Source organism: Chrysemys picta, chromosome 13 (genome assembly GCF_011386835.1).
Source record: "Chrysemys picta bellii isolate R12L10 chromosome 13, ASM1138683v2, whole genome shotgun sequence".
Lineage (NCBI taxonomy): Eukaryota > Metazoa > Chordata > Testudines > Emydidae > Chrysemys > Chrysemys picta.
The window spans coordinates 42,690,537-42,701,802 of record NC_088803.1 but is presented as its reverse complement, the minus strand read 5'-3'; positions in this window follow the sequence as shown (position 1 = coordinate 42,701,802).

Here is an 11,266-nt window from a genome sequence, read left to right as displayed (position 1 = left end):
GTATCCCTTTCAGTTTATGTACTCCTTTAGCAAGGTGGTCTGGTGCCAAGATGGGGATATGCTGCCATCTATCGTCCCACCGCAATTAGGGAACCCCATCGCGGCAAAACCATACACATGCACATTTCCCAGACTCGCTACCCTTCATAGCAGAAGTCAATTAATGGCCCTGCAGGGGAAAGCTTTGCACAAAATTCTTGGAAGGTGGCCTTCCGCATTTGAAAATTCTGCAGCCACTGCTCGTCATCCCATACCTGCAAAACGATGCGGTCCCACCAGTCAGTGCTTGTTTCACGGGACCAGAAACGGCTCTCTACAGACTACGACTGCTCTGTGACTGCCAACAGTAACTGAATTTTTTTTTCAATGGCTTGTAGCAGGGCTGCTTGCAGGCAATTGGTATGCTCCACGCGGCAGGCTCTACTTCGGCTTTGGAAATACTGCAGGAGAAGGCGCGAGGTGTTTGAGATGCTCACAGCAAGAGCGCATAACTGAGCATTCTCCATGCTTCTGGGGTTATGGCATACGCGCAGCAGTTTTAAGGCGCGAAAACCACTGGGTTGTTTGCCATTGATATGAGGGAGGGAGCGCAGTGCATCATGGGATGCTGATGCAATGTTCCCATTCTCCCCTGCCACAATGTTTTGGTCCCATGAGGCATTGCACAAAATTCCCCAAACACACTGCGGCAAGTTGCACTTTGGGATAGCTACCCACAATGCACTGCTTTGTGCATTGATGCAGGCACTGCTAGTGAGGACATACTCCATCGAGACAATGAGCATAGTGTGTCCACGCACAATCAACTTCATTAATTTGGGGGCTCAAAGTCAAATTAGATAAAGTTGCCTTAATTTCGAAGCATAGTCAAGCCTTAAGGCTTGCTGGCGTGATGTGTGTGTTTTTTTTTTTTTTTTTTCCTGTGTAGATGTACCATTAGTGACCTAGTCCTGCCCAGCCCTGGTTGGCTTAGGAGCACTTGGGATCCAGCAGTTGGCTCCACTCACCACAGACTGGTGTCTGTCCAGTGTGGATCTGGGCTCAGTCGTGACACACCTGCACAGGCTTATTTTGAGGCTTAATTCATTAAAGCTTGTAAAATACACTGAGTTCCCCAATAGAATGGAAATTACACAAGCTGTACAAAGAGCTGTTAATTTTAGACACATGTAGGTGGATTCCTTCCCTACTTGACAGCAACAAAGAGCCACTATCAAAGGCAGGAAACTGGGTAATAGTTTTGTTTTGCAGAGTTTAATGACTAAATAGCATTATTATGCATTACCAATTCAAAAAAGGATAACGAATAGTCCCACTGCTAATCACTGATTTGCTTTATTTATACCAAATGCAACTACATTTAGCAGAATGTAGAAGAATGGCATAGAAGAGATGAACATTCGGTATTTACAAAATAAGCCATAAATAAAAAAATTTAGGCACTATATACCAGCTTTCAAATTTTAATGAATAGACATCACACGTGCTCGGGGTGAAAGTAACTCAGGACACTTACCGGTATGGGGCTGGGGTGGCTCCGCCCCCGCAAGGGGTGGGGCCTCAGGCGGAATTGGCGGGGCTGGGGGTTAGTATCCCCCAGCCAGCCCTTCCAGGCCACCTGGCTCACGCCACCCGGGGACCCCGTGGTGATTTCAAGGGCCCAGGGCTCTGGACGCCACTGCTGTGGTAATGGCAGCGGTGTCCAGAGCCCCAGGCCCTCTTAAATCAATGGCCTCGGGGCACCTGCTCCCTTTGTCCCCCCTGCCCGTCGGTGGCCGAGGGGGGGCAAAAGGGGCAGGGACCTTAAAACGCTGCAGGGTCCTTTGCCACGGCAGCGCTTTAACGTTGCTGCTCCCTTGCCCCATCGGCGGCCCACAGGGCAGCGCTTTAATGTGGGCTGGGTACCGGCTGGTGCGGGTTCTTACTGGTACATTGTACTGGCTCATTTTCACCCCTGCATGTGTTTGCTGCACCATCTCCCTATTTTCTCTTATAACTGTGGCCCATTGCGCTTATGATCCATCTTCTCTTAGCTTTTAATTTTTTGGGTTATTCTAGCTTTAAGAATCTGGCATGTATACATAAACACCGAGGCTTTGTCTTCACTGCACAATTAAATCCTTTTAAATTAACCTAGGTTGAGTGAGAGTGGCCACACTGAGCTGCACAGGTTGACTGGATTATCAGTTGAGGAGTTTTGCTAACTTGAGTCTCTCTACCCTCTGATGGGCCAGTGTCACTCTAGTTAACTCTGCACTGAAGACAAACCCATAGAGGTAATATCAATGTAGGAAAAATTGCAGAGCCATATAGTATAAAATCAATATATCCATAGCTTCCAATGCCAGAAGGGACCACTGATCATCTAGTCTGACCTCCTATATAAAACAGGCCAGAAAATTTCCCCAGAATAATTGCTAAAGCAGATCTTTTAGAAAACATACAATCTTGATTTTATGATGGAGAATGCCTCTTGGTAAATTATTCCAATGGTTAATTACTCTCACTGTTAAAAACTTTGTCTTATTTCTAGTCTGAATTTGTTTAGCTTCAACGTCCAGCCATTGGATAATGTTAGACCATTCATTCTCTGCTAGAGTGAAGAGTCCATTATTAAATATTTGTTCCCAATGTAGGTACTTGACTGTAATCAAGTCATCCCCTTAACCCTCTCTTTGTAAAGCTAAATAGATTGAGCTCTTTCAGTCTATCACTCTAAGGCAGGTTTTCCAATCCTTTTAATCAGTCTTGTGGCTCCTCTCTGAACCCTTTCCAATGTATCAATATCCTTCTTGAATTGTGGATCACAGAACTGGAAACAATATTCCAGGAGCTGATGCATCAGTGCTAAAAACAGAGGTAATATAGCCTCTCTATTCCTGTCTGAGGTTCCCCTGTTTATGCATCCAAGGATCATATTAGTCCTTTTGGTCCCAGAGCTCATGTTCAGTTGATAATCCACCACAATCCCCAAATCTTTTCCAGAGCCACTGCTTCCCAGGATAGAGTCCTGCATATTGTAAGGAGGGCAAACATTCTGTTCCTAGATGTGTTCATTTACATTTAGGCATACTAAAACACATATTGTTTGCTTGCACCCAGCTTGCCATGTGATCCAGACCACTCTGCATCAGTTGCCTGTCCTCTTCATTATTTATCATGCACCTTTGACCTTCACACCTGCCTTCTGCCAACTAGGGTTTTGCCCTAGAGCTTCCTGTAAAACCCCATCTGCCATTTAATAAAAATCCAGCTCTCACAATGTAAAAGTTTGCTATTCCATGACTGCAGATACACTGTGACAGGAAAGATTGAAAACTCCCATTGCCTTCACGCTCTTAAGGCTTTCTTATGTAGGATGCTACATGCTGTTTGTGAGAGAATTTTGTACTGAATTGTGATGTCCACTAGATGTCCCTGTTGCCCTGCTCTACTTGTGTGTACAAAACTGATGGATCAGTCAGAAGTTTGTATTTTGAATAAACTCAGACTTTTTTCTTTCTTTGTATGCGATGGACAAGGGACCCTCCAATATCTAATCTGTTCATAAATATTTTTCTTAATTAAAACCAGGATCAAAATCAGGTCAAATAGAAGCATCTGAGTCTTTCAGTCCTACGCCTGGGATGTTCACTGTTTTTGTTTTTTGTTTTTTGTTTGTTTTTTTTTAAAGGGGGGGGGGCGGTCCACATTTAATAAATCTGGATAGATTCTCATAACTTCCAAAACCAATTGAAGCTGTTATAACATATAGGCAGATAAGGGCAGAAATGTAACATGTTAAGGAAATAAAGCGACAAAATGCCCCTCTCAGTCCACAATGCCTTTAGCTTTACTGCCTAGTGAAAATTTTTTGCATAAGTTTAAGATTATAGTGGTTGTCCTATAATATATGATTTTTTTATTTCATTGCATTTTCTTTAAAATGCACAGTGTTTGTGTTTTGATGGTCCATGATTTTGTGGTGCACCAAACTTCTTGTTCTAGACCCAAAGGTCAGAAGACTTCTGTCTTGCTCTGAGATCCACTGTTTTCTTGTGACTAAAATTTCCTGAGTGGATGCAGAAGGTCTTGAAGATACAAAAAAACCCAAAACAAATAGCTGATGTTGACTATAGCAAGACTATAACAGGGTTAAAAAAAGGAGTAGATAAGTTCATGGAGGATAGGTCCATCAATGGCTATTAACCAGTATGGGCAGTGATGGTGTCTCTAGCCTCTGTTTGCCAGAAGCTGGGAATGGGCGAGAGAGGATGGATCACTTGATGATTACCTGTTCTGTTCATTCCCTCTGGGGCACTGGCATTGGCCACTGTCAGAAGACAGGATATTGGGCTAGATCGGGGTGGGCAAACATTTTGGCCCGAGGGCCACATCTGGGAATAGAAATTGTATGGTGAGCCATGAATGCTCACAAAATAGGGGTTGGGGTGCAGGAGGAGGTGAGGGCTCTGGTTGGTGGTGCAGGCTCCAGGGTGGGGTTAGAAATGAGGAGTTCAGGATGTGGGAGGGAGCTTTGGGCTGGAGCCCCGAAGCCCAGGGCTGACAAAGGAGAAGGATGTGGCTGAATTACTTTGTTTCCTGTTCATTTGTGAATGCCGGCCTTGAATGTTACCTCCACCAGTGAGCCAAGCAGTACCACCAACTCTACTGAAATATTTACTGGCTCTGAGACAATCCTATAAGCGGTGTGTACCTCCTAGCAAGTACTGAGCACCTTCTTCCCACTGGGCCCACCCCTGTCAGATGCTGAATAATCGTTGTTGTTGTTGTTTGTGTAGCAATAGTACTTGAGCCCCCTGTTAGGGACCAGGGAGTCACTGTAAAAGCACAGAACAAAAAGACAGTTCCTGCCTCAAAGAGTTTGCAATCTAAATATAAGACCAGAGACAATTTGTGGCTGTAGACAGCATTCTCGCTGCCTTTAGTGGGAGTTGAAAGCTGCTCATCATCTCACAGTCCCCGGCATTCTGTGTGGAGAAAGCACACAACTTCTGTGTGCTGCTTCTGTAGCCCTGAGAGGGGCCAGTGACTAAGTGGTGTCACCTGCTGCAATGAAGCCTCATCATGATGTGTGATAGTAGTAAGGGCAAGGGGATTTTATGAATTGTCTGATCATTGGGATATGTGGACTCCCTCCTTAGGCTAGCAGGAAGAGGAGTAAAAGTAACTCTCCCACCAGAGTAGAGAATGTATGGCTGCTGTCTGCCTTCAGTGAGGGGATTGTCAGGTGAACCTAGTCATGACAGGAATGTAATCAGTCCTGGTCGGAGGGAAGTACTCGCTGTGGAGGGACTGCAAGAAGAGGAAGCTCAGGTGAGTTGCTCTCCACCTCAGTTTGGACTGTGCTGGGAATCACCCCTTCCCTGAGGAAAGGGTGTGAGCTACCTATTTGTTTTCATATAAGGCCAGATTTTTGTTGCCTCACTTACATGAGTGGTGCCTTCAAAGTCAATGGAACCTCTTGTGGGGTTAAGGCCGTTAATGGATTCTAGGTTCTGCTGGGAGCTTCTGGCTGCTACCACAATACTAATCGTTATTCTTATAAAATAGTATTACAGGATAGGATGCATGATCAATGGTGTAATGTAGATAATATAATACCCAGTGAAGTCTGGGTGTGAAGAGCCTCTTTGGCTTTATTTACTTGAACTGCAAATCTGTGTAGGTGGCACCGCTCCCAAAATTGACCATGGGATCCTTTTGGCTACCCTGGGTTATAGGTCAGTGGGCTGGGAAAGAGGAGAAATGATCGGATACCCGAGGGTGTACAAAATGGAGCCCTCAAAAATGGGTGTTCTTGTCCCAACCTGTCACCACAAAACCATGCAGCAAGGACACATCATTGGGAACATGTGTATGGGACGAACTAGAAAAGGTGATGCAGTTTTTACAACAGACACAGAGGGATGTAGGGAAGTGTGTCATTCAAATATTGCATGCCAATGGAGACCTGCTAGAAATTGTTAAGTCTGAAAAAAAACTGACAGCCTATCATTGGTATGACATTTTTACAGGCTGGTTCCTGACCTCTAAGGGCATATTGTCTATTGTTTCACCCATTACTAGTTGTGTTAATATTGTCCTGTGTTCGCTTGCTAGAAATGTGCTGTATGTGTTGTTGGACAAAAAGAAAGTTTGTTAAATTACAACCACAACCTCAAATTGTCTCAGTATATGCTATGAAATAATTGTATAAAATATGACCCACTCAAGAATTGTTCTTGATGGGTCAAAAGGGGGATATGTAGTAGTAAGATTTTGTTTGTATTTTCTATGATTTAGAATGAAGGATAAAGAATAATGATTTAATACATGCTATATTATCTCTATTGGTGTATGATTTGATCATATCCTGCCAGCCATCCTTTTTGAATAGCAGAAAGGAATGGCCTAATGGGCCATTTGGTAAAGATGCATCAGCTGGAATCTGTGTTGGGACTGGTTTCAAGGCAGTAACAGATGTTTTAAGGTCACTATTTTGTTGTAGTTTAGCATTTTAAAATAAGTAAATGAATGCGATGATTGTTTTCTTGTGCATTGCAATTTGATGTTCCTGTTCAAAATGTTCTGTGTAAATTAATTCTGTTTTGTGTGTAAATGAGGAATGTATATGTAAAGAGAGAAGTGTGAAGGCCATCGCTGAGCCAGATGTACGAGGTAGGAGCCGGAGACAGACGCCCCTATTGGAATGTCAGAGGAGGGCAGATTGATGACTCTAAAGATGAGACAGGCATATATCACTGGGGACAAGATAGCTGTGATAAAGAATGAGAAGGACAAGTTAAGAAAACAAGCACTCGTCAAACAACAATTGATTACAGCACGATGGTGCAAAACTCATTGGTTCCAATGAAGAAAAATCACTATATAAACAGGGGGCCTTGCCATGAAACTTTGGGTTCATCCTGCCAAGACTTCCCCAGAGCATCGTGTCGTGACCGACGGAACCCGGCTCCTGCCTATCGGTGATCAACCTAGCTGGCCACTAGGTTGATCCAGACTCTGGACTGGTAATTATAATATTGACTGGCGGGACAGTGTGTGTGTGGTATGATTAAATGCATGCCCCTCCCGATCTTTGTATCCAAACGATTGTATCCAAACGAAAGTAAAGGAGTTACGTATAATTTGTCAGCATTCTCAGCAAAGGGGCTGGGACTGAATGGACCTGCAGGCTGTACGACTGTCACCCCTAGTGATAATTTCAGGCCTGACCCTTGACTGGTGTGTTACTCAGCAAAAAGCTCCACTGACCTCAAAGGAGCCATGCAGAATCTGACCCAGGGTGGCTCCAGGTTGGGGACTGAGGCCACACAGGCAGGGCAGTGTGTATATAGAAGCTTACAGGGCCCATAGTGCTCTAGGTCTGTATATAAAGGACATCGATCTCCCCCACTGCCAAGCTGGCAGCTTTAAAATAGCAACTAAAAATAAAACCAAAAAATGGTAAAAGCTTACAGATTTCAGTGAGTGGAAGTTTGAGTGGGAAGCGAGGGTTCTACAGTACTTAAGCAGCCAATTGAAATACAATACAGTCCCAGTGTTGTAGGCTTTATTATTATTATTTTTTTTTACTGGTCTCTTTTTATATAAATGTTTCTCACCTGGCCTTCTCATCTTGCCCCGAAGATCCATATCTGTGCTAAATGTATCATTTTCCTCTTTTGTATGTTGCAGTTCAATGCAAAATCTCTGCTTTGGTAGCTGAACTGTACATGTCACTCTTTCACTGTGACACTGTCCTTTCCAATCCTTCTTAGTTAGTTCCCTGATGCACCCATTAGCTAAGGCTGAAGAATGGTATTTTCAATTGCAATATATTTCCTTTGGAATACATATGCCACCTCTTCTGATCCTTTCAGGGGAGCTCAGTGAACCTTTCTTTTCTCTCTTTCCCTCAAAAAATTGACCTGCCTTCTTTTCCATTACACTCCATTTCTTCCCAGCTCTTTTTTTTCTTAGTTTACTATGATTTTGTCTCCCTACATCTTTCTTCCCATTGATAGACCTGGTACAGTTTCCATTGTACTCGGTTAAAAACAATAATAGTGCACATAGCATCATTAGGAATTTTGGTCTTTTCTTTTCAGAGGCTGCTCTAAAGAGGAATACACCCAAGGTGTAAGATATACTTATCGAAAAGTTGATGGGGGATTAAAACAAGCACGAAAGAATGCTACTGCAAGTGTATGACTCTTGTTCCTGGAATTTGTAGTAAGGCCATGCACGGTAGGGTTGATAGGTGCTATTGTAATGCAAAGAATAAATGAGAAAACACCAAGCAAGAACTCGATAAATACACTGCACACCTTGGCCCAGATTCACAAAAGGGACTTAAGTTACACCCAGCATTGCAATGTTTAAGTCCCACCTCTCAAAGGAAGTTAGGGCCATAATTGCAGGTCTAAACTGTTCTACTTTGATTGGCATAGGGACTAGTACCTAATGCCTCTACATCCCACAGGAGTGTCTCTACCACTGGGCCATACAGTTGTTCAGTCTTGAGCCCCCTTAATATTGAATTATTTTATACTAAGTGGAAGAGCTTCAACAGCAGAGGATGCTCACACTGTCCCAGGTTTCCAGCTAGTCCAGTGGTTAGGACACTTACAGGGGACCTAGAAGACCTGGGTTCAAGTCCTTGTGTCTCTCAGGCAGAGAGGGGAGATTTGAACTCAGGTCTCCCATTGTCATGAATTGAAGGCTTTAGGTGCCATTAGCCCCACTCATGCTCTATATGTATAGTTACTGCTACTTGTATTGTCTCAGGGCCTCAATCTGCATAATTGAAATCAAGGGGAGTTTTTTTTTGCCATTGACTTCAGGGGAGGAGGCTCGGATTGAGATCTTATAACTCTATGCTATGGTTTCCTGCTGTTAGTGCTCCTGTACTCAGGAAAATCGGACTCTATGCATTCTTTGTAAATAGCAAGTTTTCATCAAAGATACTTATCTCCAGCATCAACTTATCCTCTTACCGATATTAACTGGCAGGGTCAAAAAGAGGTAAGAATATTTTGTTAACGGTAGCAGCACTATGGGTGAGGTGCTTTCCAAACACATATGAAGATGCTTCTTAGTTTGAGGAGCTCAGAGGCTAAGCCTGGACAGAAATTAGGGAACAGCAATAAGCCATTTATATACAACTCAGCTAAGTTTACTGTAAGCAGAATGGCAGAAATGGGTTTTAAGATGAACTTAAAGGTGGATGGAGTAGGGGCCTTGTGGATAAGCCCGGTAGAAAGGCTGTTCTTTTGTTAAAGAACAATCTCAATGAAACTGTAGAATCTTTTGAGGGAGGGGGAAGTGATGCAGCATATGATTCTATGATATCAGGTAAAATTTCCCTTTCCTTTGCTTCCTCAAAGTCAGCACAAGTCCTAAGCATCAATTAAGTCCAAACTAAGCTGTGTTTAGTGATGCATTGTCCTTGAGGTGACTCTCTGGAGTCCCACTATGAAGAGTGAAGAAGTGTTAGGGCAGGGCTACACTAGCACTTAAGCCGATCTAACTTACGTCGCTCAGGGGTGTGAAAAAGTCATCCCCCGCCCTGAACAATGCAAGTTTTACATTGTCCACACTGGTGCTGTGTTGGCAGGAGATGTTCTCCCACCAACATAGTTTCTGCTGCTCGCTGAGGTGAGGAGTGCCCTCCTATTGGCATAGCGTGTCTTCACCAGATGCGCTACAGCGGCGCAGCTGTGCCCCTGTAGCACTGTAGTGTTGACTTCCTACAGAATCAATTTGCCCCATCGACCTGTCATTCCTCCAGTCAGCCACTGTACTCTGAACTCCAAACGTGGTGTTGTCTTTGCATGGAGGTTCAAGTCCCACCTCTTCAAGAAGCTCTTGCTCATATGCGCGATTGGAAGACGAGTTTATTTAAATAGAGAGTGTTCCCAAGTGTTTGCTGCAACCCACGATCCTGGCATATGTTTGAGTCAATTAACATAAGGCCTTGGGGAAAAAAATCACACGAGCAGTTATTAAAGGAAGGTGTAATTATCGACTTCAGATTAATTGAAAATGTTTGCTCTAAAAGTAGCAATTGAGCTCCATTCTGATTAATTGCTTTCTCACATATTATGAACGTTGCAAAAAGTGCTGTTCTGCAGACCGTAAAGGGAACATGTCTAATGATTCCACTGACTTTTTATAAAATAAACCCATAATTGTGCATTACTAAAATGTTCTGCAGTGCCATAAGCAGATTATCGACAAACTTCCACGGGATTCCTTCATTCAAAAAGAAAATCGAAGTTCTTCAGGAACTGGAAAGATTCTAAAGGGAAATCAGATGTCTAAATATTTAATTTTATGAATAATGTATGTTTTTAATTGAATGATTGTATCAGAATGATCCAACGAATTCCATAAAAATGGGTAAATATATTGTCCAAACTGTCACTTTTTAAAATAATAGACCGCTTCCACCCCATCACTTTGGATATCAGAGCAACATGGGTCAAAAGTATTTGTGAAGAAAGAAAATCTTTTATTAAACTTTCAACAGAGCAGTGCTTGCCAGAGCTACTGAGTCAACAGCCCGTGTCCAAGTTAACATCCTTACTAAAACAAGGCCCTATGCTTTGTCTATTCAAATTAGGAAATTTGTGTTTAGCAACATTTATTTGCACCTCTATTATGCCTTTCCTCCAAGGATCTCCAAGTGTTGTATAGCCATCAAGCCTCACTGCAACGAGGAAGGTTTTTATTATTAGAGCTGCTCAGAAAAAAATTGATGAAACACGTTTTTGTCAGAAATTGCCAATTTGTCAACATTGAAATGTTTACGGAGTATGATTTTGATGAACTTCCATCAGATTCAACACAGGTTCTGGAAGCATGTGGAGGATCTAGGATCTAGGAAGACAGCCTGCCCGGTGGGCTGCTGGGGAAATTAGGTTTTCAGGGTCTGTGGCTCTGGGGTTGGGGATGCCAGAGCTTCTAGGGTCCACAGCCACCCACCTCAGAGTGAGGGACTGTAGGGCTTCTATACTTGATCAAAGGTAGTGCATGTACATCTACCCGAGCTGGAAATCAGAACTTCAATGTTGGTGCATTTGTGCCCTTGCCTATTATGCACATGCTCAAGTTGCAGTTTGAACACATGCACTTAGGGTTGCTAGGTGTGCACTGAACCATACTTATGAAAGTCCAGTATCGGTGGCAATTTCTTTACAATTTCTTTGGAAGATTTTATTATATTTAGTTTTTAACATTGTTTTAGCAACATACGTGCTTTGAGTTCACATGGAATCAA